We start from the raw sequence: 26,671 nt of genomic DNA, 5'->3' as shown, positions 1-26,671 counted from the left end.
TAAGCTGTTACAGGATTCTGGCTTTCATTCCCCATCAGCCTCACCACTTCACTTTTAAATACTGTTCAGCTACCAATTACTAATTATATAATTTTAATCATCTTTATTATGCATTCATCTTTTCTGACTATATCATTTAAGTAACTTAGAAGGCCACCCTTTGTCTTCCTAGGGAATTTATCTATGAGCTTTGGATAAAGTTCAGATGCAACCAAGCATAGCTCTGGAGGGAAGATGTGCAGGGAAAGAATTCCCTTCCCATGAAGAGGTTTATCTGAATTCTTGGTTCAAGCCTTTGATTTTCAAACAACCTCTGTGGGCCTGGGGCCTTACAGTTTTTCCCCCCCAACATGGTGAATGGTCTGCGATTGTAGTCTGCACACCTGGATGGGATGTTGGGAAGCAATGCTTTAAAGGACATAAGAGAAGAAGTGTATATGGAGATAGGGACAATCAGAGATTCCAGAATTAGTTGGTTAAATTAATATTATTTATCAAATGACACTCTGCATGCTGGAGAAGCAACACAATGTCCAATTAACACCAATCACTGTTTTTTTTAAAGGGAACTTTGAAAAATGTATTTATTCTCCTTATTTTTTAGGAGAACGATCACACACACACAGAGACGCATACACAGAGAGATAGGAACAAACATACATATTGGTCATTTTGTTGATTCTTTGAAGTTTGGCTTTGGCTTGTATGAACTTGCTAGATTGATATGGAATGACATCAAGGTGTGTAGCTATATGGTGGTAGTGGTGGTGACATGAGGACATTGTTGTTGTTAATTGCCACCAAGTTGGCCTCAACGTATGGTGATCCCATGAATGAGAGACCTCCAAGTCACCGGTCATCAACAGCCCTGCTCAGGATCTTCAAATTCAGGGCTGTGGCTTCCTTGATTCAGTGCATCTGCCTGTAACACAGTCTTCCTCTTTTCCTAATGCTTTCCACTTTGCTTAGCATTATCATCTTTTCTAAAGAGTCATATTGTCTCATGACACACCAAAGCATGATATCCTCAATTTGGTCATTTTAGCTTCAAGGGAGAGTTCAGGCTTGATTTGTCCTCAAAACCATTTATTAGTCATTTAAATGAGGGCACTGCCTTCTCAGGTTTTCCTTCATCTCCAAATTTATAGCATAGTAGTAACTTAAAACTTCAGTTGACCATTTGGAAATACAGTTTAGGCATCCAAAGAAAAGGGGCAGACAAAGTTACCAAGGGAATGCGAACACATCAAATAGAAGAGTCTAGGTGTGCCCAAGCTTCAGCTTCTAACTCTTTGCAATGCTGAAAAAAAAATTCATTCAAAGGGACAGGATTCTTAATTGGTGGGTCATGACCACGTTTTGCCCCTCTTGCCATAGCTGCACCTCTGAACTGAATGCTTTATATTGCAAACTGCTTTGGGAAGACTGCAGTCCTGAAGTGCAGCTAAGAAGTGCACTAAATAAACATCTTACTTAGATTTTTTTTTGTATTTATTGAGATGCTTCATGAAATGTGTTGAAAAGCACATCTGAGAATATTATAAAAACATGCCGCCATTAAAAATGTTTCATAACAAGGAACTGAAAGACAAACATGAGTTAGAATGTAGATTATACCACAGGGAAGTCAATGGAAACTGCCGAGGATTGCAGTGATTGGGGATGGTAGCACCCGTTTTTTGGACCAATGCCATTTAATGAATTATGTTCAAGCAAGTAAAAGGGAGAACACTTAATCCCTTAATATGGTCTGTATGGAACTAAGGAAACTGAGGAAGGTTGCAGGATGGAATATTGGAAAAAGGATTTTCTACCTCCAGATCATTTGCTGGGGCCTTAAAACAAAATCAAATGTCAAATTTCTCATCAACACAACTTTACACATATTTTTGCAATAAAGCTCTTTTGCCAAGCCTTTCATATCTATCCAGTGGGCAGGGAGTACCACCATGTCTGGTTTTAGTGCATGTTAAAATGTATTTTAAAAGAACAAGTGAGAGTGCCATTTTGAGAAATAACAGCTTACTTTCACTCAAGGTTGAGTTCTCTTTTTAAAACGTCATTGTCTCAGATTGGCATATCCTGTCTTGTCCTAAACTGTAATACTCCAATCCCTATATATATGTGTGTGTGTGTGTGTCTATGCCTATGCCTATATCTATGTCTTTATCTATTTATCTTTAATGCAATCCCTATCCCACACTTTCATTTACAATTTTTGTGCTCAGTTGAGTACAGAATAATTTAAAAAGCATGAAATAGTGGCCCAGTGTTGGACTTCTGCTGAAAAACAAAACCCAGAATGTGTGAAAGTTAGAGAAACAGTGCGATCTGGTCTTCCCACCACAGCCTTCCAAATCTGAAGAACTGGAAAAACCCTTGGACTCACATTTGATCAGCTTTGACAACTGCAGAGAGAAGAGTAGCAAGGTTCCTTTCTGCTGGCCCTGTTCCCTTCCACAGGTTGATGATACTATACCTGTAAAAGTAATTTATTCTGGATATTGCTTTCCTCCTCCTCCTCATTGTTATTTGCCATCAAGTCAACTTTGATTAATGGTGACCATATTAATGACAGACCTCCAAGAGCTCTAGTGAACAACTGTCATGTTCTGCTCTTGCAAACCCAGGGCTATGGATTCCTTGAATGAATCAATCCATCTGGTCTCCCTCTTTTCCAACTGCTTTCTACTTTATAGAGCATATTATCTTTTCCGGTGACTCACATTGTCTCATGCTATGTCCAAAGCATGACAGTCTCACTTTTTTCTATATAAACATTAGTGTATGGGCATGGGGATGCCATGAAATATTGCTTGGAGAATCCAGGGACTGCTCAAATCTCGGTATGAAAAGGAAAAAAAATTAAAGAGGAATTTTAAAGAAGAAGACAAAAACACAAGAATTATCCTACTAATCCCAGCCAAAGATTCAAATATTCCAGCATTCTGATTTATATGTACAGGGCATGTAGGGCAAATGAAGAAAATAATTAACACCTGCCATGACATGGATAGTTAGACATTTTCCCACAATTATTTCATTTAACATCCCTTTATGTAATTTAACACCTATATTATTCTCAGTGGGGGAGAAGTTTAAAATGCAAAGGGTCTAGAAGCATAGTCTTTGGAGGTGACTAGACATTTAAGCAATGGCCTAAACCAGGAATTGTTCTCCTAATTCATATTTTTATTGTTTTTGCTCAAAAAACCACCTGCTTTAGAATTCTGTTTGGGAATCTTGCAAAACATAGTTATTTGGTGAGACATTTGCAATCTGAGTCAGGTCAGAAAGAGGAGAGGACTGGGAAAGTCAGAAATGCAACACCCAAAGTAGAGGAGAAATAGAGGGCTTCAAAGTGCAGATGATTAGGCGCAGATGACATTTCAAAACACATCTCAGTATTAATGATTAAAGCAACCTGTCTTGACAGATTTATTCTGAACATAAGAAGAGCCATGCTGAATCAGACCAAAAGCCTATCTAACTGGGCATTCTGATCCCACAGAGACCAGTTATATGCCTATAGCAAACCCACAAGCAGGACATAATGCAGAAGCACCCTTACATAAATCATAGAACTGTCAAAGCGACCTCTGAGTATTTCTTGTCAAAACAAAAAACAAACAAACAAACAAAAAACACCATGAAATTCATGGGGTCACCATAAGTCAACAGGTAACTTGAATGCACGCACGCACACACACACACACACACACACACCATAGAGAAATATGCTTATAAGATGTCTTGATTCTGAATGCTATTTTGAGCTGAGGAGTATTTTGCATTTGCACCTCTGATTCACACAATCAAATATTTTGAGCCACCTGATCATGAATATATAGATCAGAAAACTGCAGCTTACTTTTCACAAATGATGAACTGGTGTTGGGGAACATAAATTCCATGACTGAAACACCTGTTTCTGTTGCTTGAACTTTATGTCATTTTGGGGAAGTTCCTTTTTATATGATAATCCCTAGATCTCCCCCCTGCCACAGCCAGTTATGTCTTCTGGGAGTTTTAATCCAAAAAAGTATTGGCAAAGACCTTGGTAAGTGTAACTGTATGGATTTGTACAAAGTTATGAAAAGGTTTACATGGAAGAAGTAAATAGCGTCTTTATGAGCAAGGCAGAGCACCTTGAGTGGCTGTACTTCACTATTCCTTCCTCCTTAACTGCAAGACTAGGATGGTCCCAGGCACCATCTGCTGCAATTGCTTACTTAATCATTTTTAATGATGCCTGATGTAATGTGGGACTTTCTCCCTACTGAATCCAAAAGCTCTGTCACTATCTTTTTTGGCAACACTACTGCTCAGGGAGGGAACCCATAACATGGAATGTCTGGCATTGATAGCTTACTTGTAGATTAAAGGCAAGGAAGGCATCACATGCATGGACCTCCCCATGAAAGGGGAGGCAACATCCATTCTGCATCCTTTGAGGTTACTTGTAAAATTTAAGTTATAAAAGTAATATGATCATGACTTTTTGTGATGCTATAGATAATGTTAGTGCCTGGCTGTATCTGTCATGTGCATGTTTGATTGTGGGGGTGAGGAGAGGTGGGGGAACCACTTCTCCTTTGACAATAATGTGAACCACACTGTTAAATGGAAACAATTTAGACTGAAATGCAGTGCAACACTATACATGATGTGTCTCCTCAGAGATCAGGGCCTTTGGATTCCATAGGATGCTGACTCATTACTGCATGAGATTACTGTATAAGGCGCTAGTGAGGGAACTGTAATGGAATTACAATCTATGATTCCACTCCTTTTCACATGACGTTGTTGTTCATTTGTTGCTGATCCATTGCTGATCCATCATTATACCATTATTATTTCACAATTTCACATTAACAGGAGATACCTGTCAATGCAAAATTGCATGATAATAGTGGTATAACAACAGATTAGCAATGGATGAGTGATACCATCATGCGAAATGGAGAGGAACCATGGATTTTAATTTCACTTCAATTCCATCATCAGCGCCTTGTGTGGCAATCTCCATAGAGACACAGAGTGGCAATGGGCTCCAAGGGCCTTCTATTCTACCTCCTGCTAGTGTAGGAATCCACAGGTAAAGCTACCCTGGAACATGTCCAGAAGAGGGTGACCAAGATAATCAAAGGTCTGGAAAGTAAGCTCTATGAGGAAGAATGTAGGTAGATGGGTATATTTAGCTTGGAGAGCAGAGGACTGAGAGGTGATATGATAGCCATCTTTAAATATCTGAAGGGATATAATGTAAAAGACAGAACAAACTTATTATTTGCTGTTCCAGAAACTAAAACACAAACCAATGGATCCAAATTACAAGAAAAGAGATTCCACCTCAATATTATGAAGAACTTCTTGATGGTAAGAGCTGTCCAACACTTGAATATCACGGGTTAGCGGTCTCTCTTTTGGAGATCTTTAAACTTACTCAAGAGTAAGTACTAGCAGGAGGTAGTACTTTGCAGGGAGTTGGACAAGGTGGAACTTGGGGTTCCTTGCAATTCTATAATTGCATTATTTTATGCTTCTAGATAGCCATTTAACCTGTTGAAATGTTAAAAAGTCCACTTCTCCAACAAAGGAGTATTTACCAACTTAAACAGTACATTCCACTGTTAAACAGCTCTGTTAAGTTCTTAATATTTACTTAGAATAGCCTTTTTAGCTATTTGAATCCATTGCTTTAGATCCAATCCCCCGAAGCAGCAAAAAACAAATCTGCTGACTTTCACATGACATCCTTTCCCATATTGAAATACGGCTATTATATCACCCCTTAATCTTCTCCAGGCTAAATGTACCCAATTCACCCACCTGCTCCTTATAGGGTATGGTTTCCAAATCCTTTAGCATCTTAGTCACGTTTCCTTTGGACACAATCCAGATTGCTTTTATGTTTCATTAACTATAATATCCAGAAATGGGCACAGTACTCCAGCAGTTACTCTCACACAAGTATGTACAGCAAGAGCAAAGAACTGTTGGCATCCAGATGTTGGTCCTCTCATAGGTAAAATCTGCAAATCATGAGGTCTCCCATTGCTTTGATCTAGGGTTAAAGAAATGGGTTGTAGCAACAATATGTATGTTGGAGAGAGGTGTTGCTGACTGGTCTACCATAAAGGGCCAAGGTGCTCTGTTGTTTGCAATATTGGACCATATTTCTATGCCCGCAACATTTAGTTTAATCTGCACTGTAGAAATAATGCAGTTTGACACCACTTTAACTTCTGTGGCTCAGGGCTATGGAACTCTGGGATTTGTAGTTTGGTGGATATTTAGGGATATTTAGCCTTTTCTGTCAGAGAGCTCTGGTGCCACAACAAACTACAAATCTTAGGATTCCATAGCACTGTTCCATGGCAGTTAAAGTACTGTCAAACTGCATTATTTCTGAAGTTCAGATGCAGCCTTTGATCTGCTTTCACTAGCTTCTCATGCTTAAATGCCATTAGTACATTTTATATTATAATAAATTACATAGTATTTTTAGAAAAAAAAGTAAATGTTTTTTGAGAAAGAGGAAAGAGGACAATCAGTGAGGAGGATCTGGGCAAGCAAAGCAGGCGATTGTACAGGCATGTTGGCTGCAGCTTAATATGTTCATTGTTAGCATGAATGTATTTAACTGATTTATTGTAATAATCAAGATGAGATAAAGAAATTTGGCTGCTAGGGGGAAAGCAGTAAGTGCCACTCCACCACCAAGGTGAGGCACCCTAGACATAATTATTTTTTCACTGGGACAAAAATTTCCCATTCATCTTTCCTTCTCACTGCCATAAAAACACAATAACACATCTGACAACTTTCAATTTGCTGACACTCCAAATGAAATGTAAGAGGCAGCATCCTTCTTCTACCTAATGGGAGGGCTGGCTCTGTCAGCATTACTTGATTTTTGTATGCACATTAAAAAAAATGAAAACACTCTTCCACCCCTTTCTGTCTGTGAATGTCTCATGTGTGTCATTTCGCTGTCACTTAATATTGTCATGTTATCAACTGATGTCTGTTTGTGTGTGTCCTGAGGTTGGAACCCCATGATACTTTTGTTGCCCTGATCTCCTTTGGCCCTCCCTGAAGCTCCCCTGCTAGAAAATATTAGTGATATTTCCATTCCTAGATGCTTTCAGGAACCAGAATTACTATTTAAAACAAGATACTAGATCCCTCATGCCTTGTTTCACCTCCACAAACTTTTACAAATCTTGGACATTTCCTGACTTGTTTTCAGTGGAAACCAAAAGTGATTCCTTGAACTCTGGATCTTGCCCACACCTGCCTGCCTACCTTATGGATAATCCACAAGGCAGTAATGAATGCTGCTTTTGTAGGAGACTTAAAAAAAAAAAAAATTAAAAATATATTTATTACACAAAAACATATAATACAGTTCATTGACATGATTAAACATCCAAGTGAATTCATCACCAAATCCCATTGTAGAAGAGATGAAATTCAACTCACTGCAGAGCATCTCCCTGCTTGCCTCAGGACCCCTTTCTTGCTTCCAGAGCTATTGGTATATATTGGAAGACATCTTCCAAAAGGATAAGTAAAATAAAGTAAACAGGAGAATGGATCATAATTGTTGCCTGCATTATGTGAACAAAAGGCACCTATAGTGTCCAACCTGACTTCCACATGCAAAGTGAGGTGGACTTCTTTTGGTGGCTCCCTTTCTTCTTTATGTTTGTTCATATTTTGGATAAAGGGGGACCAAAGTACACAAAAATATGTTGCTTTTACACTAGTGAAGTGCCCTAGGTACAGATAGCTGTATTTGTAAATTGAAGGACAATCCCTTTAGGATTCCTAACGGAAGTGCAAGTTGTAGATGCAGCCAGCAAACTATAGTCAGGTTGGAATGTATTCAGATAGCTGGTCGTTTTCCAGGAAGAGCTGAAGCGGGTAAGGTGCACTGATGTGATCTAAATCCACTGGTTACATGCAGAGGGGATTAACATCTGCTAAAAGTATTATGAACATCACACAGGTGTTTCAATATTTGTATTTAGTATGTGCTGCAGCAACAGTCTCTGAGAAAGCATTCAGACTGCAATCTGGTCATTTTATTGTCTGAATCTGTTAGGACAGTCATTTAGTTACCCAAACTTTGTGATCCCCTTGCAAGTTGTAAACTATTTAATGAAGTGAATATATTGAGAAAGATGACAGACTTTCTAACTTTGAGAAGAGGGTATTACATCAGAGGCATTCCTTTTTACTCTTGGGAGGATTTCTTAATACGCACATAACCAAAAGGTTGAATTAGAGTGAATGTTCCCAGAATTCTAGTAAATTCCTGTGGGCTGCTCTATATTTGACTTAGCTTTCACTATGTCAATAAACAACACACTTTGGTTCAAATATTAGACAGATATAAACAAATATTTTGGTGAATTAGCAAACCAATAGTGTAATTATGGTGGACTTTGGAGAGCTTTCTTTCTTACATCTGTCCAGCTTTTATTGCTTTCTAAGAAATGTGCATATTGTCTAACTTCCAAATGAGCCCCCCCCCCCCCCGGTTGATACAGTTCATGTGACTGAAAGACACTCAGCTGGTGTTTTAGAGGTATTTACCCTTTCCTTTGTTTGTTGTTGACATTGGCTGTATACACACTGCAGAAATAATCCAGTTTGACACCACTTTAACTTCAATGGCTCAATGCCATGAAATCCTGGGATTTGTAGTTTGTTGAGGCATCATAGCTTTCTGACAAAGAAGGGTAAATGTCCCATAAAACTACAATTCCCAGAAATCCATAGCATTGTTAAAGCGGTGTTAAACTGAATTATTTGTGCAGTGTGGATGCTGCTGTTATGTGCTTTCAAGCTTACTCCAGTTCATGGTGACCCTATCATAAGGTTTTCTTGGCATGATTTATTCAAAGGAGGTTTTATCTTCCCTTACTCTAAGGCTGAGAAAATATGACTTGGTTACCTACTGGGTTTCCCTGGCTCCCAGTCCAACACTCACACCACTGTACCACACTAGCACTTCCTTTGTTTAAATACCAATAAATGCTTGAATGGAGGAATGACCTCTATCCATTCAAAGGTATTGTTTGTATAGAAATTATATCAGCAGCCCTTGACCTAGATGCACTGGGTTAGAACTCCTATCACTCTAGATTTGTTGTTTACAACCCTTGGGTGGATCTTGACCCATGGCAACCCCTGTAGATGAGATCTCCAAGAATCCCTGTCCTCCACTACCCTGCTCACTTCCTGCAAATTCATACCCATAATCTCCTTAATGGTCCATCCATCTACCATGTGGCCTTCCTTCATTTCTGCTTCTTTCTACCTTTTCTAGCATTATTGTTTTCTCCATTGAGTTGTGCCTTCTCATGTTATGGCCAAAGTGCAACAGCCTCAGCGTAGTCGACTTGGCTTCAAGAGAAATTTATAGTTTGATCTGTCCTAGGACCCATTTGTTTGACTTTTTGACTGTATCCTGAGCACTCTTCTCCAGCACTACATCTCAAATGAATTGATTTTCCTCCTATCCTCTTGCATTGTTCAATCCCCATGGAAAATCACTGGGTGACCTTGGGCAAATCACAATCTAGTGAAGCAAATTAAAATCCCCTCTGAACAAATCTTGCCAAGAAGACCCCATAATAGGTTTGCCTTAGGGTCTTCATAAGTCAGAAATGACTTGATGGCACACAACAACAATCATTTATATAACTTTCCAAAGGAAATTGTAGGGTTGTAAGAAAACTGCTCAAAGTCAAAGTAGGGCAGTGCTTTACTTTGAACCCACCCAAATGTCACAAAATTGTGAACAAGCGTTTTGGTTCTCCAGAACTGTTCATCAGGCTGGATGTTAAAGTGGGGTGGGGTGGTGAGAATAAAAAGCTGTCTTGATGTTGAAGCCAAAACTCTGCATTTATTTGGAATCTTGAGCTGAAAAATCATTAGATTTAAGGATTAGGCAGGAAGCTGAAAAAGAAAAGAAAAGAAAAAGCCATAGTTTCTGCAGACAGATCCTCAGTACAGAAATCATCACTGGTTTTTGAGGTTTGATATTAGGCCCAAGAGGACAAATTTCCTCTGTTAGTCCACATCTGTTCATATCCATTGTTTTAGGGCTAAAATAAAGCCAAGATTGGCCCATAGTGTCAACACATTTTATATTCCAATGGGGTTATAGTACAAATTAACATCAGACATATGTGCATGTACCATATATCTCTAACTTTCACTGTTTAAAAAGAAAACCAATGTGTTAACTTAAAAATCTTGGACGTGCAAGAATAGTGCTTTAAGAGAATGGTTTGAGAAATCTGGCATACATACAGTTATACATGTGGTTGAACTTTCTTGGTTGTTGTGCAGTGGTGTCATCCCATTTGTGATTGTACAAACCTCGTGATTCTGTTGCACAACTATTAGGGACATTGCCTAGATGTTGTGTAAGTATAGACCATTGTCTTGATTGTGGAGTTGGAGCAACAATTGTGTAACCCATACACAAGAGAATATGTGGCTGTTACCTTCCACTGAGAGAAACAGTGTGGTGTAGTGGTTTGAATGTTGGACTAGAACTCCAGGACAATACGGTTTGAATCTGCCCCATCCATGGAAACCCACTGGGTGACTTCTGGTAAGTCATACTCTTTCAAACTAAGAGGAAGGCAATGGTAAACCTTGTCTGAAGAAATCTTGCCAAGTAAACTCCATAATAGGTTCACCTTGTATGTGTTGTATGTTGACCCCAAGAATTTCATGGGGTTTTCTTAAGCAAGGAATACTCAAAGGTGGTTTTACCAGTTCGTTTCTCTGAAATATAGCTTACAGCACTTGGTATTTCTTGGCAGTGTCCCAACCAAGTACTAACCAGGGCAGACCATTCTTAGCTTCCAAGGTCAAGATCTGGTGCCTCTGGGTATTGTGTCTTCCTTCTGGCACACACTACACTATACAATTAGATCATCCAGATTCCACTACAACAGCCACAGCTCCATCCTATGAAATATTGGTAGCATCATGGCTGAGAGTTCTAGTTCATCATTAAACTACAAATAGGGTTACCATAATACATAAACAACTTGAATGCACACAACAATAACCATTATGCTATTGATTGCATGATGACACCGTTCAGTACTGCATCATAGATATACTAGCATAGTATTATGAGCCAGCTGATGCATAGTGTGTTGGTTATCATATTCTGTGGGCCAGATTGGGGAAAAACCCACTACCCATAGTTCCTCTCATGAAAAAATGGCTTTCTTTCTGCAATAGCACTTACAGGATATGGTTTCTTGTTCAAACAGCAAATACACCTCACAATGATCTCAGGGGATAAGATTCTACCCACGAAATGGGGGAAACTGCATCATTTTTTTTTTTGCATGGAATGAAAGATCAATTTTGTTATAGAATATCTACACACAGGACCAAGGACTATGAGGAGAGATGTACTCTTAGCAGGATGGAGTGGATATAGGTTGTATAGAGACATAGATGGAAACACTGGAAAACTGAAGAAATATGATGCAGACTGGCACCAAAGGCAAATATTGCAGGGGTTGGGGAAGCATAACATGTGGCCCCTCCAGGGCATTTTTATATATTCCAGACCCTGCTGGCCTCCAAAATCAACTCAGCAACAGCAAATCACTGTACTTAAAGACTTACAAGTTTGGTCCAGAACTTGAAATCCCACCGCATAAACCAGCTAAAAACAAAAGGAAATGGCCACTTCTGGTTTTGTTTTATCTGCATAGTGGCCAATTTTCGTGGTGCTGATTGTCAGGGCAACAATTGGCCCTAACATTCTCTAACTTGCTTATCCCTGCAATATCAGGAGGAATTTCAAGTGACAGGAAAAATCTTTGTCTGGAGGTTTTTATCTGTATACAGAGTTCCAGAAACAATTTGAAAACAGGAGATTTTTAGCTATCTGGGTTGGCACTATCATTAGCCACAATGAGGCAGGCATTGTCTAGGCCAGGGGTAGGCAACCTTTTTGAGCCGGGGGCCGGGTTGTGGTCCCTCAGACAACTGGGGGGCTAAAGCCAAAAAATAAATAATTAAATATTTTTTTAAAAATTAAATAAATAAATAAACTGGGACAAATGTAGGACAAAATTTTCAAATGGAGGGCACTTTTTAAAATAAAAAATGGAGGACATGCGAAAAAAATTGCTGATTTTAAAATTTTTTTAAAGATAAATGCATGTTTCTGAGGCTTCTATAGACCATTGCCCCACCATGCCCCTCACGCAAGACGCCAAAGGCCCCGGCGGCAATCGGTGGCAGGACCGGGCTAGGACCGGGCCGCAGGTTGCCTACCCCTGGTCTAGGCAGCAATGTCAAGAAGTAGAAGAAAGGTGTTGTTATAGAGAGCTGTTTATCACATATTTGCATTGTACTCCCCTAAACTAGACTACTGCCTTCTGGTTTGGTAGAAAATACTCTCCAATAACTGGTGCTGAAGAAAGATTCTGCCTCTAATCCAGTCAGTTTTTGGACATGGAATGAGAGGGGACACCATCTTATTTTCTGATTCAAAAAGCAAATATGTGTTGGTTTGGCCCCGTCAGGTATACATTTTACCATCCACCAGTAGATTTCGCTTAGCTTACGTTAATGCTCATGCAGCCCATATTGTACACAAAACAAAAAGTACAGCTGTATTATTATTCCTAAAGCTATCTCAAAATCCTGTAGCATGCTCACATACTGCTATAACAGCTATGAGATGTGCATGAGGCCAATGTTTGCAAAAATATTACATTTTATGTAGACCGGCTGAATGTGTAACATCTGTTCCTACTGATGGAAAATATCCTTTTGGTCACATAGGGATCACAGTCACATGTTATCCTGGGAAAAACCTGCATGAATCAACAGTCAGATAGACTCATCACTCTGCACCTAATAGATATATACCAAAATGAAGCCAAGACATTCCTGCCCAAAGTAGGAGGTAACAATGAGCTCTCCAGTGGATGCCAAAAATCAGACAGCTGAAAAGAAGAAGAAAAGTCTCTATAAGATCTCACAGCTGGAAATCTATCTCTTCAGCAATCCCAGTATGCATCCATTGTTTATTATTAGTTTCAATGCTATTGTTGCATTTCTTATATATTAGGGATTTACAAATGATAACTAAAACAGAAAAGCTATCAAAATGTGTGGGAGAGCTTAGGCACCTAGATTTAAAATAAGCTGGAATTATTTATTAGATGTGTCAATGGATAAGCATCAGTAGAAGCTCAGTGTAAAAAGAAAAGAGGGGGGGGGGATTTAAAACAACAACAACAACAACAACCCTTTTTCTTCTTAAGGGTTGTTTATTCTCTTTGAAAGTGTTGGGCTTGGTCAGAAATAAATGGAAGCTAAAAAGGACACCACAGCTAATTTTATTTCAGGTGAATAACTGAAGATTCTGCCTCCAATGAATGACTCCAGGCTCTGGGAGTAAAAGTTAAAGTAAAACTGTAACAGGTATTGGCAAGATTTTTTTTAAAGGTCACTATTCTCTTTCCTACAGGTCTTGGCAAAATGTATTTTCTTTCTTTCTTAACATATCTCATCATTCAGCAGTGCTTAGATGATGTGTGATAAAATACACACAGGATATAACTAAGGTGCTGTGCACACCAGCAGTTTGGGGCAGCTTAGGGGTGGAATTGGGGTGTAGCGTCTACATGATGCACTTCCTGGCTCCGCTCCCAGGGTATCACGGCACTCCTCTGGCACTGCATCTGCACAACTCTATGATATTTTTGGACTTGTAGCTCTAAAATGTGCACACAATGTGATAATTACTACAAGCCTAAATCCTGTTGTTAGTCCTGACTAGAGTAGAGTAGATCAATGGGATTTACCTATGTGTTGATTCACTATTCAACAATTGATTGAATGAGTCTTCTCTAGCTGGGACTAATCAACAGGCCATGGAGGGCAGCTGAGCCATAGTTTTACTTCCAAGTAAGCAGTAAAGGCTATGATCCAGTCTGGGACCACTGCTCACAAGTTGGCGAGGTTTAAAACTTTCCATCTGAGATGGCCAATTCTAAGTTCATCTGCCCATGCAGGTATTAAAAAGAGGACATGGATCCTTGGTGCCAGTTCAGTTTTCCATTTCTTTTAGCTGCTCTGCCCATTGCAGGGGGGATATTGGGACAGGTTTAAAACAGCTTGCAATGTTTCTTTTCAGAAACAGCTCATTTCCATTACAGTGGACCCTCGTTATATGCTGGGATTTGGTTCCAAGATCCCCTGTGGATGACAAAATCCGTGGATGCTCAATCCCATTAAATATAATGACATAGCAAAATGGTGTCCCTTATAAAAAATGGAAAATCAAGGCTTGATATTTGAAATTTATACTTTTTAAAAACATTTTCAAACCGTGGATGCTTGACTCCATGTATAAAAAATCCGTGTATAAGAAGGGCTGACTGTATTTGTTACAATGATTGAAAAAATAATTTGTCACTGTTACTTGTTATGAAGCTAGAGGAAAAACTTGTTGGATGAATTCAAAGACATAGCTGTGCTATTCTGGATCCGTATGAAAAAGGGTCTTGCAGCACTGAGAGTAAAACTTGGTAGCATAAGCTTTCGTAAGCTGAAAAGATAATTTACTGTAGTCACCTTCTAAAGCCTGACTTTACAGTGAGAGCACTGTACAGTATTACTTCAGTGTTGTTTACTCCCGCTTCCAATTTCCCTTTTTATTCTTTCAAATGGTACACATCTGAGTTGAGTGTATAATAATGTTTTTGTTCTTAGGTGTGAGCAGCTTTGAGATTTAAAGGATGAGCAAAAGTGGTTGCTGCAGTCATAATAATAATACAATAACACATTTCAAGTGTTGAAAGAGGTTATAGAAACCATGACATGTACTGAACTATTCAAACAGGACACCCCCCCAGATTAGGTTGAGTCACTGAGATAGCTCAATTGTATGGCTGCCGTTGCAGAAGCATATGTACTATAAATTATGGATAGATAAATTCTCGGAGGAATGTGATGCTTTAGAGTTACATTTCTGCATGTTACAGACATTTTTACACACAAAATTTAAAGCAACTTCATTTGGGAATGCCATTGTTAATGGGAAAATAAAACCTCCAATGGGCAATTGCATAACTGAAACATCTCCTTTTTACCTTTTGCAAGAAGATAAATAACAGCACAACAGGCCCTATTATGTTTAGCTTGCAGTATGGAAAAACCCTTGGCATCTTTAAAACAGCCTTCCTTCTACCTGGCTTTTGGACTCTTCACACTAAAACCCCACCATCCCCAATCATCACGGCCATTGGTTCAGAGTAATGGCAGCTGTACTTCCACCCATTCAGGCTAGAGAAGGCTCATTTAAAATAATGTGGGGGTAAGTTGATTATTCTTTCATTATCTTTCTTGATATATCTATCTATCAGTATATATGTGCTCAATTTCTCATCAAAGTTGTTGCTGTCTCTCAGAAGAAAACACTGTTCTTTGCAAATCTCTCCCAATAGATCCTCAGCAAGGTGCTGATCAGCGAAACTATGAAAAGAATATGATAAGAATAAAAAAATGAGCCTGTGCTAATGAGATGGGAGTAATAAAAAGAGGGATTGTTTAAAGTAGACAGAATGGATCTGGAAACCACTATCAGAGACAGGTTTGACAGAGAGTCATAAAAAGGAATACCACGTTTAGCTTTAGCAGGCATTAGTGTAGCAGCCAGACTTTTCTAATGATCTATGAATAACAAAGAAAGATTGTCTTCCTGACAGAAGTGAGTTACTGTTGCCATTAAAGATGATAGCACAATCGGGAAGGGAAAGTGGCACAGTGCTCAAATACGGAATAGTCATCCATCCCTCTGGCCATTATCCTCTCAAATAAATGAGATGAATATGAATGAAATACAGGATCTAATGTTAACTTTCTCAAAGTTCAAGGCTGACACTATCATCAGTTTGAAAGAAAGAAAAAAAGAGGCAGAACATGCAATTTTACTTACTATTATATTTCTGGGAGAATGAAGGAAACCTTGAGTTATGGATAGCTAAAAATAGACATGTTAACCCATATTTTCTGAAGTCTTTATTGAGTTTAGTTTTATGCAAAAAACCAAGCTCTCCTTCTTATTAAGCACACATAACCAGCTCGGTAGCAGGGACGTAGCTAGGATTTTAGGAAGGGGGGGGTTCCAGACTATATGCCACCATTATAATGGAGCTTGGGTGCGGTGGCGCAGTAGCACACACCATTCATTTTTCTAATGGAAGAGGGAGGTCCGGACCCCAAGGAACCCCCCCCCCCTCCCCTTGGCTACGTCCCTGTCGGTAGAATTCTTGGATTATTTCTGGCCCCAAACTCTATTAAAATGTCACATGTAAACAAATACTCTGTCTTTATCAGCTTCCTAAGACATTTCTGTATGCTTCCCTCTTTCCAACTTCCTTTGTGTACAATTGTGTCATCGCTCAAAATCCTACTACTATACCTGTCTACTCAGAAAAAAGCTCTGTTGGGTGTGTGTGCAGGACTGCAGTCTCTATGGCCTGCTGAGTTTTAATGGCAAAACATTATTCCTTCTTTACAGGGCTTGTCCTGTCTTCAGGCAAAGTGAGGCAACTGCCTCAGCAACACATTTTGGTTGTTATGAAAAGACAGCAATGTTCTAATATTTAATTTCTTCTTATTGTGTTTTATTGCCATAAAATGTAAGCTTTTAAAGCCTCAGGTGCATAGTAGCTTGGTCTAGAACACAACTCATCTTGATTCTGAAATAGAGGACAGCAAAAGTTCCTGTTTTGCTTCAGGCAACAAACTGTCAAAAGCTGGCATTTCCTTTATAGTCTTGTTTTCTTCAAGGGTCAAGGTATTTCTTCAAGAGGCTTCAGGCTGGATTCGTGTGCACAGTTGCCCAGGAAAACGTGGTACCTATTCCCAAGTAAAGCATGTTAACATTGCCAGTTGTGTCTTCTCTGCATATTAAAGAATAGGATTTTTGAAATAATAAATAATGAATCTATCCAATAACACTTTCCCTTACTCTGCTGGTTTTAGAATTTGCTCTTTCATGAGAAGGAATGGAAGGTTTTAATGACAAAATTTCACACCACTTTCCTTTCTGCTTCTTAACATCTTAAAAGTCTAGCATTAACAGTATACTCACCATGTGATGTTTTGAATAAAAAGGCTATGTAAAATCAGAACCCACTTTTGCTGATATACAACAAGACATGGGATGGAGCAGCTTTGTTTTTGAAGTATTTCAAAAAAGGCTTTAAAAAAAAAAGCCAAGCGAAGCCAAGATCTCTGTAAAAAGTCCAGCTTTAAAAATTTTATTGTTAAATCAGCCATTGTTTTTGGCTAATAAAATGGAAAATGTGTGCTTTTATGGGTTTATAAAAGGCAAACTATAGTTGCATGAAAAATAACTTTCACCGATTGAGTACAGGTGGAGACTTGTTTAAACTCTGAAGACATAAAGGCTTAGTATGTATGACTGAAAAAGGTAACATGGCACAATAAAAGTCTTCCTCTCGGCAGTCATCAATCCACCGGGTATTCCATGTCAAATAAACGCTGCAACAATTTACAGTAAAAGTACACAGTGGAAGTGCCAACGTTAACACTTCTTAGGATTGGAGAGCGTCCAGGTTTTTCTCGCCAATATTTAACACGGACTGAAATGTCTTTTCCATTGGAAGTGTCAGCTGTAACAGGCTTTGCTATATTTGGCAACCTGCGTATGCGAAGCAGAAAGTCCAGCGCGCATGATGTTCATTTTTATTTCAACCATGATGAATTGTGGTTCATTTGTTTAAGTGCAGATGGCAGTTTTAGTGTTCCTACTATAAATTTGGGCTAACTTCTATTGACATGCTGTATTAAACTTAAGAAAAACAAATTACACTTCAGCCATTTTAATTGACTAAATGTGTCAAAAACACAATCAGTATAACATTAGAGGTCAAGGCCTTGGACTACACTATAATGGGTGTTGTGGCAAGTGTCCAGGTTCTCTCCCCTCCTCCCTGCATCTTTCTTTCTTTCTTTTTGGTACATTTCACTTTTCACAAACATTCAGCACAAAGCAGGCATTTAAAATCTCAGTTTGATAACAGAATTCTGTCATGGTCTGTAATCAGGTCATATGATGTTCTCTCTTATTTAAAGTGCTATTCCTGATTATTATTTATGGTCACCTGTATATAAACGGTACAAGCAGATACCAGCATTTGGGAGAATGAAATAGTGATTCATACTACACAATTACAATTGAAAACAGAAACTGAGTTAGAAGACATCTTTCCTTTGCTAAATAGATGAGGAACTCCATGGTCCAGAGCCAGAAAAATCTTGGCAAGAATTCATTCCTAGGGGACTTTACTGGAGTCTGTCAGCTTTGACTCATGTCTTTTATATTAAGTGCCTGATACAAGCACATCCCCTAGAATTTTTAACCAGATTTGTATAGACTAATTCCTATAAATATATAATTTATAAAACTTATGATAATTAATTACATTATAAATTATTATTTTCAATAAGTTTATAGTCGCTTCCACCACCAAAAAATGACATTCCAGGCACCTAACAATAAAAGTACAGCTCAGAAGCAACTTCATAATTAACAACATCCACATGAATTGTTTTTAACAGGCCCAGGATAAGGAAATTCCTCCTACCAGATGCTTTGTCTTACAACTCCACATTAGTCCCACCCAGCATGCCAGTAGTAAAGGATGGGAGCCTCAGTCTGAAACATCTGGATAGACTGTGTCATGACAAAGGAGAAATTAAACAACAAGCTTTCTACATCAGGTTAGGCGGTTTTTTTACACACTTACTTAAGAGAAGGCCCTTTGAATTCAGTGAGGCATAGGACCTTATCACATCAGCTGTTACCCTCTCAAAGTGAAGGGGCTTGGGTCCCTACAGGAGCACTCCAACTTGTTGAATAAAGAAGGTTTATTTAAAAAATATGCAAGAAAGCACCACAAGCGCCCAGTAAGATCAATCCAAGATACTACTATACAAAATGGAGTATGGAATTAAATAGTGATGGCTAACGGGTTCTAGAGAGGGTGATTTTACCAGTCTTGTAGAGGAATCCACAGAAAGTGGGGTTGCTCAACTCTATGTCTAAGACAATATCGGGACAAAGGAGGGTCTAGCTAGTTGGACAGCAGCTCCCCGTGGCCCTCATGCCTGTATCTCCCTAAATCCATCCATCAAGCATGCAGCCTTCCCTCTTTCTGCTTCCCTCCACCTTCCTCAACATTATATTTTTTACAATGATCATGCCTTCTCATGCTGCGTCCGAAATATACACAGCCTCATTTTTGTCATCTTGGCTTCCCAGGGAAATTTCTGGCTTGATCTGCTCTAGGACCCAAATTGTTTGTTTTTTTAGACTGTCCATGGGCTCCTATTATTATTATTATCACTTTATTTTCTGAAGTGCTGTAAATTACACAGCGCGTACATACAATCTTTTTAGTTAGACGTTCCCTGCCTTGGGCTTACCATCTAAAAACATGACACAGAAGGAGAAGAGAGTGGTGGAGGGAAAGCACTATCTCAGCACCACACTTGACATATGTTCGCAGGTTGCCAAAATAGCAATCATATTTTCTTCCTATCTTCTTTCTTACACTGTCCTGTTTATGGATTTTGACAGAGTTTTCCACTACAGGAACAGGAACTAAAATGAATCAGATCTCATTCATTCAGCTTCTGGTTTGTCACTTTGAATAAGAACCATTCTTATTGAAAAACCCGACTGGAGAAGATTGCATGGTATTCCTCTCACACTTTGAAGTCAGTAGGCTTCTTACCACTTGCTTTGAAACAGGCAGGATTCCCACCTCATGCTTTTAAGGGTTATGGCACGTTGTGGAGTATAAGATCTGAGCAGGGGGGAAAAGTTGCTTTGTGCATTGAGACCTCTGTTTTAAAAGGGCATGGTGACATAGCCTTCCTTCCTCATTGAAATAGACAGCTCTGATTGGTGGAGAGCTATACCTGGCAAAGCAGAGTCCTTAATTGGACACTAAAATGCCCTCGCTTAAGAAAGTTTCAGTGATGCTTAGCAAAATCCATTATTCCTCCATTTAAAAAGAAATTGGTCACTGAGGTGACACTCCCTTGTAGGCAAACTGATTTGTATCTGTACAGTGAAGCCAAAGCAAGTGTGCAGTATTAATACACTTACATGATTTGTGCCAGTGTATATCTTCCAGTGCTATCCTGTAGCGATTTTTAAACATTTTAAAAAAATACGATGTAGATGTACCCACATTTCTACGGACACCATATGCAACTGCTGGTTGCCCCCTTGAAAAAAATCCCTATTCAGTCTTAGAAAATACTATGATGGGGGAAGGAACTACCTGTCTAAGGTCAGTTAATAGGGCTGGAGGGGAAAACCGGATCAAATTGAATCCAGAAAAAACGGACCGATTGGCGGTACTAGTGAATAGGTTCTCCTATGTCCAGGAAACTGGCTGAGGGTTTCACCTGTCCTGAACCGGCGGTACACGCTCACCTGTGAAGGCACCTCGTGCGCAGTCTGGGTCGTGTTCTTGAACTCGTCGCTTCACCTGACAGCTCATGTGAACACGCACGGTCAAGAGCACCTGTTATCAGCTCCGGCTGATTCGCCAGCTGCGCCCATAACCTGGCCCAGAGGGACCTTAAAAAAACTGTTGTAACCTGCTCTGGTAACTTCGAGACTGGATTTCTGCACGTTACTCTACATGGGGCAACCCTTATACCAAACTCGGAAGCTGCAAATGGTGCAGCAACATGGCAGCCCGGCTGGTCACTGGTGCTCCCAGGACCAGCCATATAACACCGTTTTTTAAAGATCCCCTTGGCTGCCCATTCGCTTCCGAGCTCATATAGTGTTGGTAATTACCTATAAAGCCTAAATGGCTTGGGCCAGGATACCTAAGGACCGCCTCTCCCCGTTACATTCCGCCTCGCACCCTCAGAACGTCTGGGCCGCAGCTACTGAAGGTGCCTGGGGCCCGGTTAGTCTCCACTACTCGGAGGACGTTCTCATAGCTGCCCCAGCCCTTTGGAATGCGCTGCCACAGAGCTCCGCTCGTCTTACTACCCTGGCCCATTAGGAAGGATCTTAAAAAAACCTTCCTATTCCAACAGGCATTCCGAATCATATCCTGTGGGCCTCCCTCCTCTTCCTGGCCAAGGTTGGGCTATGGGGCTTTTACTTGTTGGTTTGATTTATTCATGTATTTGTGTATTTTATTATGTATGTATTTTAATCGTTGTAAGACGGCCCTGATCTAGGAAGGGCGGCATATAAATAAAATTTTATATTATTTTTTTAACCATTTCCCACTCAATGCTATTGCATTGCAAATTTTTGCACAGGGCTTGGAAATGTTTCTTCCTATGGAAGCAAAACTCCCAAAATCTCCATACTGGCTGTCAGATTCTGGAGAGTAGTTCAAAAAAAGAAGGAAACTTCATTGAAGTCCATTCTCACACGGGGGAAGGCTTGGGAAGAAGAGATGTCCTATGGTGTGAAGACTCTCCACACCGGAACAACAACACAACAACTCTAACTTTCCAATCTGGGACTCAAACGCTGCTTCCAAATTAATAATTATAATACAGTTAAAAAGTTATACAAAAAGTCAACATTAAAATAGAATTAAACTATTAACAATATTAAAAGCAATTTAAAGTTACAGCTCCCAGCATGCCTGGCCAGTATCAAGCTTGACCCCATAACCTGAAAGTGACTAAGGAAGTCTGGGGATCCCAGAGCTTTGTACAGGTAGAAAATGATTAAATAATAATATGGCGTTTGAATGTTTTATAAAAATAAAAAAAAAATCTCTCTTCTAACATGTTTTCAAATGGCTTATATCTGCTGTTTGCTGTGTGCATTCAAGTAATTTTTGACTTAAATGGCAATCCATACATGGTTCCCTGGGGCTGAGGAGTGTGGGATCACCCAGTGTTACCACCGTTGGTTTCCATGGCGAACTGGGAAACAAACCCTAATCTGCAGATCCTCATTCACTTCTAAACCACTACACCACACTGGATCTCTTTTAATTCTACAGATTCCATAATTGTTTTATTTCTTTTTACCAATAACACTGAAATATTTTGACTGATTTTTTGGTTTATTTTAAATCTCTTCTGATTTTTAATCATCCTGTAAGCTACCTTAATATTGTGTAAGGTGGGATATAGATGAATAACAGCAACACATATGCACCACAATCACACTTGTATTAGAATTTCTGAGCCTTAGAGCCTCACCAATTTGACCTTTGGGGGGACTACATATGGTCTCTGGACCACACTTTTCCAAGTGGAACCACACTTTGCTGGTTCTAATAACTGCTGAAAGTTAAGAAGATAGCCATATCATCCTCACCTCTATTCACTTCTGAGCTGTCTGCATTTCCCCGATTGACAGCTTTTCATAGGTATCATTGGGCTAAGTCCATCCATCCCTTAGAACAGTCACAAAGGAATTAATTAAAATGGAGTGAACTGTGAGCAGAGCAGTACTGGCAGATATGACTCAGAAGTATTCTTGTGTCTCTTCTGTCTTTGGAAGACTGCAAGTGTTCAATGACAAAAAATACATACTATTCTAAACTTTATATATTGGAACAGCCATGACATATCACTTCCTTTACAGTCTGGACTTGAACCAGTTCAAGTGTTTGACAAGTTCAAGACATTGCACTGACATTTTAAACTGTTCAAGAATTTGGAATAAATCTCTTGGGACAGGGGCGAACGTTTATTTTATTTCAAGATCTTTTTCCACCATGACGGACCCCTCAAGTTCTCTTAATGACATCTGACCGGTACAACACAACGCCACTATAAGCAAGCAGCAAAAATGCGCAATCCACAGTAAGTCTGAGTTGCTCATTTCTCATTTTAATGACAGCTTTTCTGGAATGACAAGCCCGTATTTGCTGTAGTGTCTTGCAGCGTGCGAATACAATTTTGGAGACCCAGCGTTCCGACTCCCAACTAGCCAGGAAACACTCACTGGTGAACCTTGGGCAACGCACATATTCTCTCAGCCTTCGGGAAAAAATCGGGAAGCCAAGAAAACCCCCGATGGCCACTCCTAGGTCACCATACATTAATAGACTAGAAGGCAAAAACATCATCACCAACAATAACAGCAGCAACCAAGTTCATTGGTCTAAATTCATTGAACTCACATGAAAAGGAAACCTAAGGCCCCGTTACAGACGCGCGCATAAAAAATACGCTCAGCCACACCTACAAACTGGTGGCTCCCATTCCACACACAGGGGCCGCCATTATGATGTCAGACCGTGACCCACTAAATGTGGTGGACGCGGTTGGGAACACGTGGGCCGCGCAAGGGTGCCTAGAGTGCCCTTTTGCAGCCCCCCAGAAGGAGACTCCTTTCAGAGCTCACTTCAAGACTTTGCGTCACTGGCGGCAGCCACCTTTACAAGCGACTGCGCCCAGCGACGCACAAGGAGAAAGGGGTCGAGCGGCCCCTTCCCTCCTCCCCCCCATCCGCCGGGTGTCCTTGCGGCTTGAACGCCCCAACCGGACACACCCTTTCCACGGCTGCGGGGAAGCGGGCATTTTCCGCTTCCCCGTGGACCTGGAAAGTGCGGACGGGCCTCAGCGGCTGCCGTTCTGCCGCTGAGGCCCCCGAATACCGTGGGGAAGGGGGGTGCAGGCCGCCCCAAACGGGCGCGTCTGTACCCGCACTAAGTTCCCTTTATATTAATAACAAGCTCTCTATTATTACATTTTCTCTCCTTCCCTTTGTCTTCTTTGTGAGTGATAACACACACCACCCTCCCAAATAATTGAATCTACAACATGGCAAACAAATTAACCGCCATATCTGAGACGGACGCAATTAACACAACTCCATATTTCAGTATTACTATAGGGGTATCACCCAAGCCATGATAAAAATAAGACTACTCTTTAAAACAATTTACACATGGAGCTGAAAACTTAAAGAAACCATATTGCACACACTGGAGCTTGTCCTACGTAATTTAACGGCATGCTGCCACAACTGCAGAATAATGAACGTTTATACCCACTTAACTGTCATGACTTCATCCTATGAGAACATCCTGGATTCTAGTTTGTTGGGCACAAGTTTCTCTGACAGAGAAAAGCCAGGCCCATTCAGCTGACCTTTTCTGTGCTGAACGAACTGGCAGATTCAGTTTCCGCCCCCTCCAAATCCACTCCGGAAGCAAACGTGCGACTACCAATCCAGGGCCTTCTTAAAGAAGTCCTCTCAGAGAAATCGGGTGGTTTAACGTTTCGTCAATCAAATTTGTCTGTGATCGTCATAGCATGATGTTCCTGTCTCATTGGGCAACACGGACGTGTCTCACGCCATCCCTTACTAAAAAAAAACAGTGCCATTGCACTCTTTGTCAAATTTAAAAACTTCCCATGGTGTGGCTATGTGTTGGGTATTGGTCAGGCACTTATGCTCTTACCCTTGGCCCCGTTTCAACCCCACAAATGCTAGCTAATGCCATCCTCTGCCTCAGACCACTCCCTCCTGCCACCCCAGACGCTCCTACACATGCAAAATAATAAATAAACAAAACCAATTAAATTCCTCAACCCCTCGCACTGCCAGACAAAGGCCAATGCATCTCCTTGCTTCCCACAGAGCACCCCGAATTACCTTAGAGACAGTACGCAAAGCATTCTGTATCAATTTGGCAAATAGGAAAGACGAAAATGCTGTGTAACATTCGCATCTGGCACTTGCCAAAGGAAACAAGCACTCTTGCAAAGTGCTCTTTGCAGATTCACTTGCTGGCAATCGAGGAAATGAACAGGGAAATGAACAAGAACAGACGCCAAATTCACCAAAATCTATATCTACCTGAAAGCATAAACAACCATGCGCTAGACTGCCAAAAAATAAACTTATTTTTATTAACGGAACAGCTCCTTGGTGCGAGAGGGAGGACTTGCTCCGTCCTATGCCCCTCTACCTGCCCTGAATGACCCTTCAACTCCTCTCTTCCTCCCTCCCCTGATCTGTTATGGGATGCCCTAACCCTGGCCCCCTTCTTCACCCCTTTTGCCCCTTCCCCTCCTCCCTCATCATCCTTTCTCCATTCCCCTCTCCTTCCCCTCCCTGCTGCCCTTTGACATACCCCCGTCGTCTCCCCGTGCCCTTTTTGACCTCACTTCCCCTGCCTCCTGCACCCTGATTCCCCTTTTTGCTCCGTACGCCCTTGCCTCCTATACACCCCGATACCCCCCCTTCCTCATGTACACCCATTGCCTCATTACAACCCCGCTCCCCTTTTGCCCTGTCACCCTTTGCCTCCCCAATTCCCCTTTTCCACTCCTCCTCCGGCTCCTCCTCCTCTTCCTCCTTTACACCCGATGAGGCGAGGGAAATGCCCTGCCCACTGACCCTCCCTCTGACCCTACTCCCCTCCCTGAACTTGCCCTATCTGATAAGCGGCCAAGTTACATCTTGCAGACACCCGGCTTTTTTCAAAGCGATGCTTTACCCCCGACTTCTACTGCCCCCCCAAACGGGCTCATTGCCCACAAACGGTTGTGATGCCTGCAAAATTCGCATTGTGAGACTTTGGGACAACACTATGAAACTTCACACATGCAAAGGACTGTCTGACTGCGGGGTAAATGTAGTCTGAATGGCCCCCTAAATGTGTAAACACAAAACGCAGAACTCCACTAGTATTGCGCACATGGCAGTAACGTTGTATCCAAACTGCCCATCAATATCTACAGTGGAGACTGCAGACAACACAACTAGACTTTGATCAATTAAACCTAGAAAATACATTCAAGAAATCCAATACACTGGAGTTATAACACGGGATAAAGTGGGGTAACTGAATTACTGGCATTTCCTAAAACTGCCCTTCTTGCAGTTACTGTTAATGACCCAACGGCACCTGTCTTCTTTATGAACATACCCCATCTGTAAGTATCAATTCTAGGCCTCATTTGAGTTCCTGTATTGTTTGAAATGCGTGCCGGTGCACCTTCTTTACCCCTAAGAAACTCTTCTCTCGATTAATGGGATTAAGCCTTGAATTTTCATTTGATCTTTCCAGGTTGATTTCTAGATTAAAATTGGGTCTTTTACTTTGAAGTTTTCCTTCCTGTTTCTTTCCTCCCTCTCTTCCACTTTTAGGTTTGTTTTTGCTCTAGCACATAGTTAGTTATAGTTATTGGCTTGCTATTCTGCTATCCTTATGGTTCTTATGGCTGCTTCCAAGTGCATTTTGGATTTTATGATTTTTGCGTAGATGATTTTTGGTAATTCTTCTAGAAATCAATGGAAAATAATCAAGGGTTTGTTTTACTCATTTTTACTTACGTAAATAAGAGGTTATATAGAGATGAAGAATCCTCTCCAGGGAATATCTTCCTTACAAAAAGACAGGAAACTTGTGCATTTTAATCAGATTCCTTATCTGTGCTTCATACATGCAGTATCTTCTTGGAAATGGTTCTCTTTCTGCTGGGGTATAAAACACAATGAAATGTTTCTATCCAGCACAGAGGCCTTCAAAACCCCCCCCCCCCCCCCCAGTATAAACCATACGATATAACCACTGCGGGGCAAGATTAGAAAACCAAAGTT

Source organism: Sceloporus undulatus, chromosome 5, assembly GCF_019175285.1.
Source record: "Sceloporus undulatus isolate JIND9_A2432 ecotype Alabama chromosome 5, SceUnd_v1.1, whole genome shotgun sequence".
Lineage (NCBI taxonomy): Eukaryota > Metazoa > Chordata > Lepidosauria > Squamata > Phrynosomatidae > Sceloporus > Sceloporus undulatus.
Note: the sequence above shows the minus strand (reverse complement) of the source record.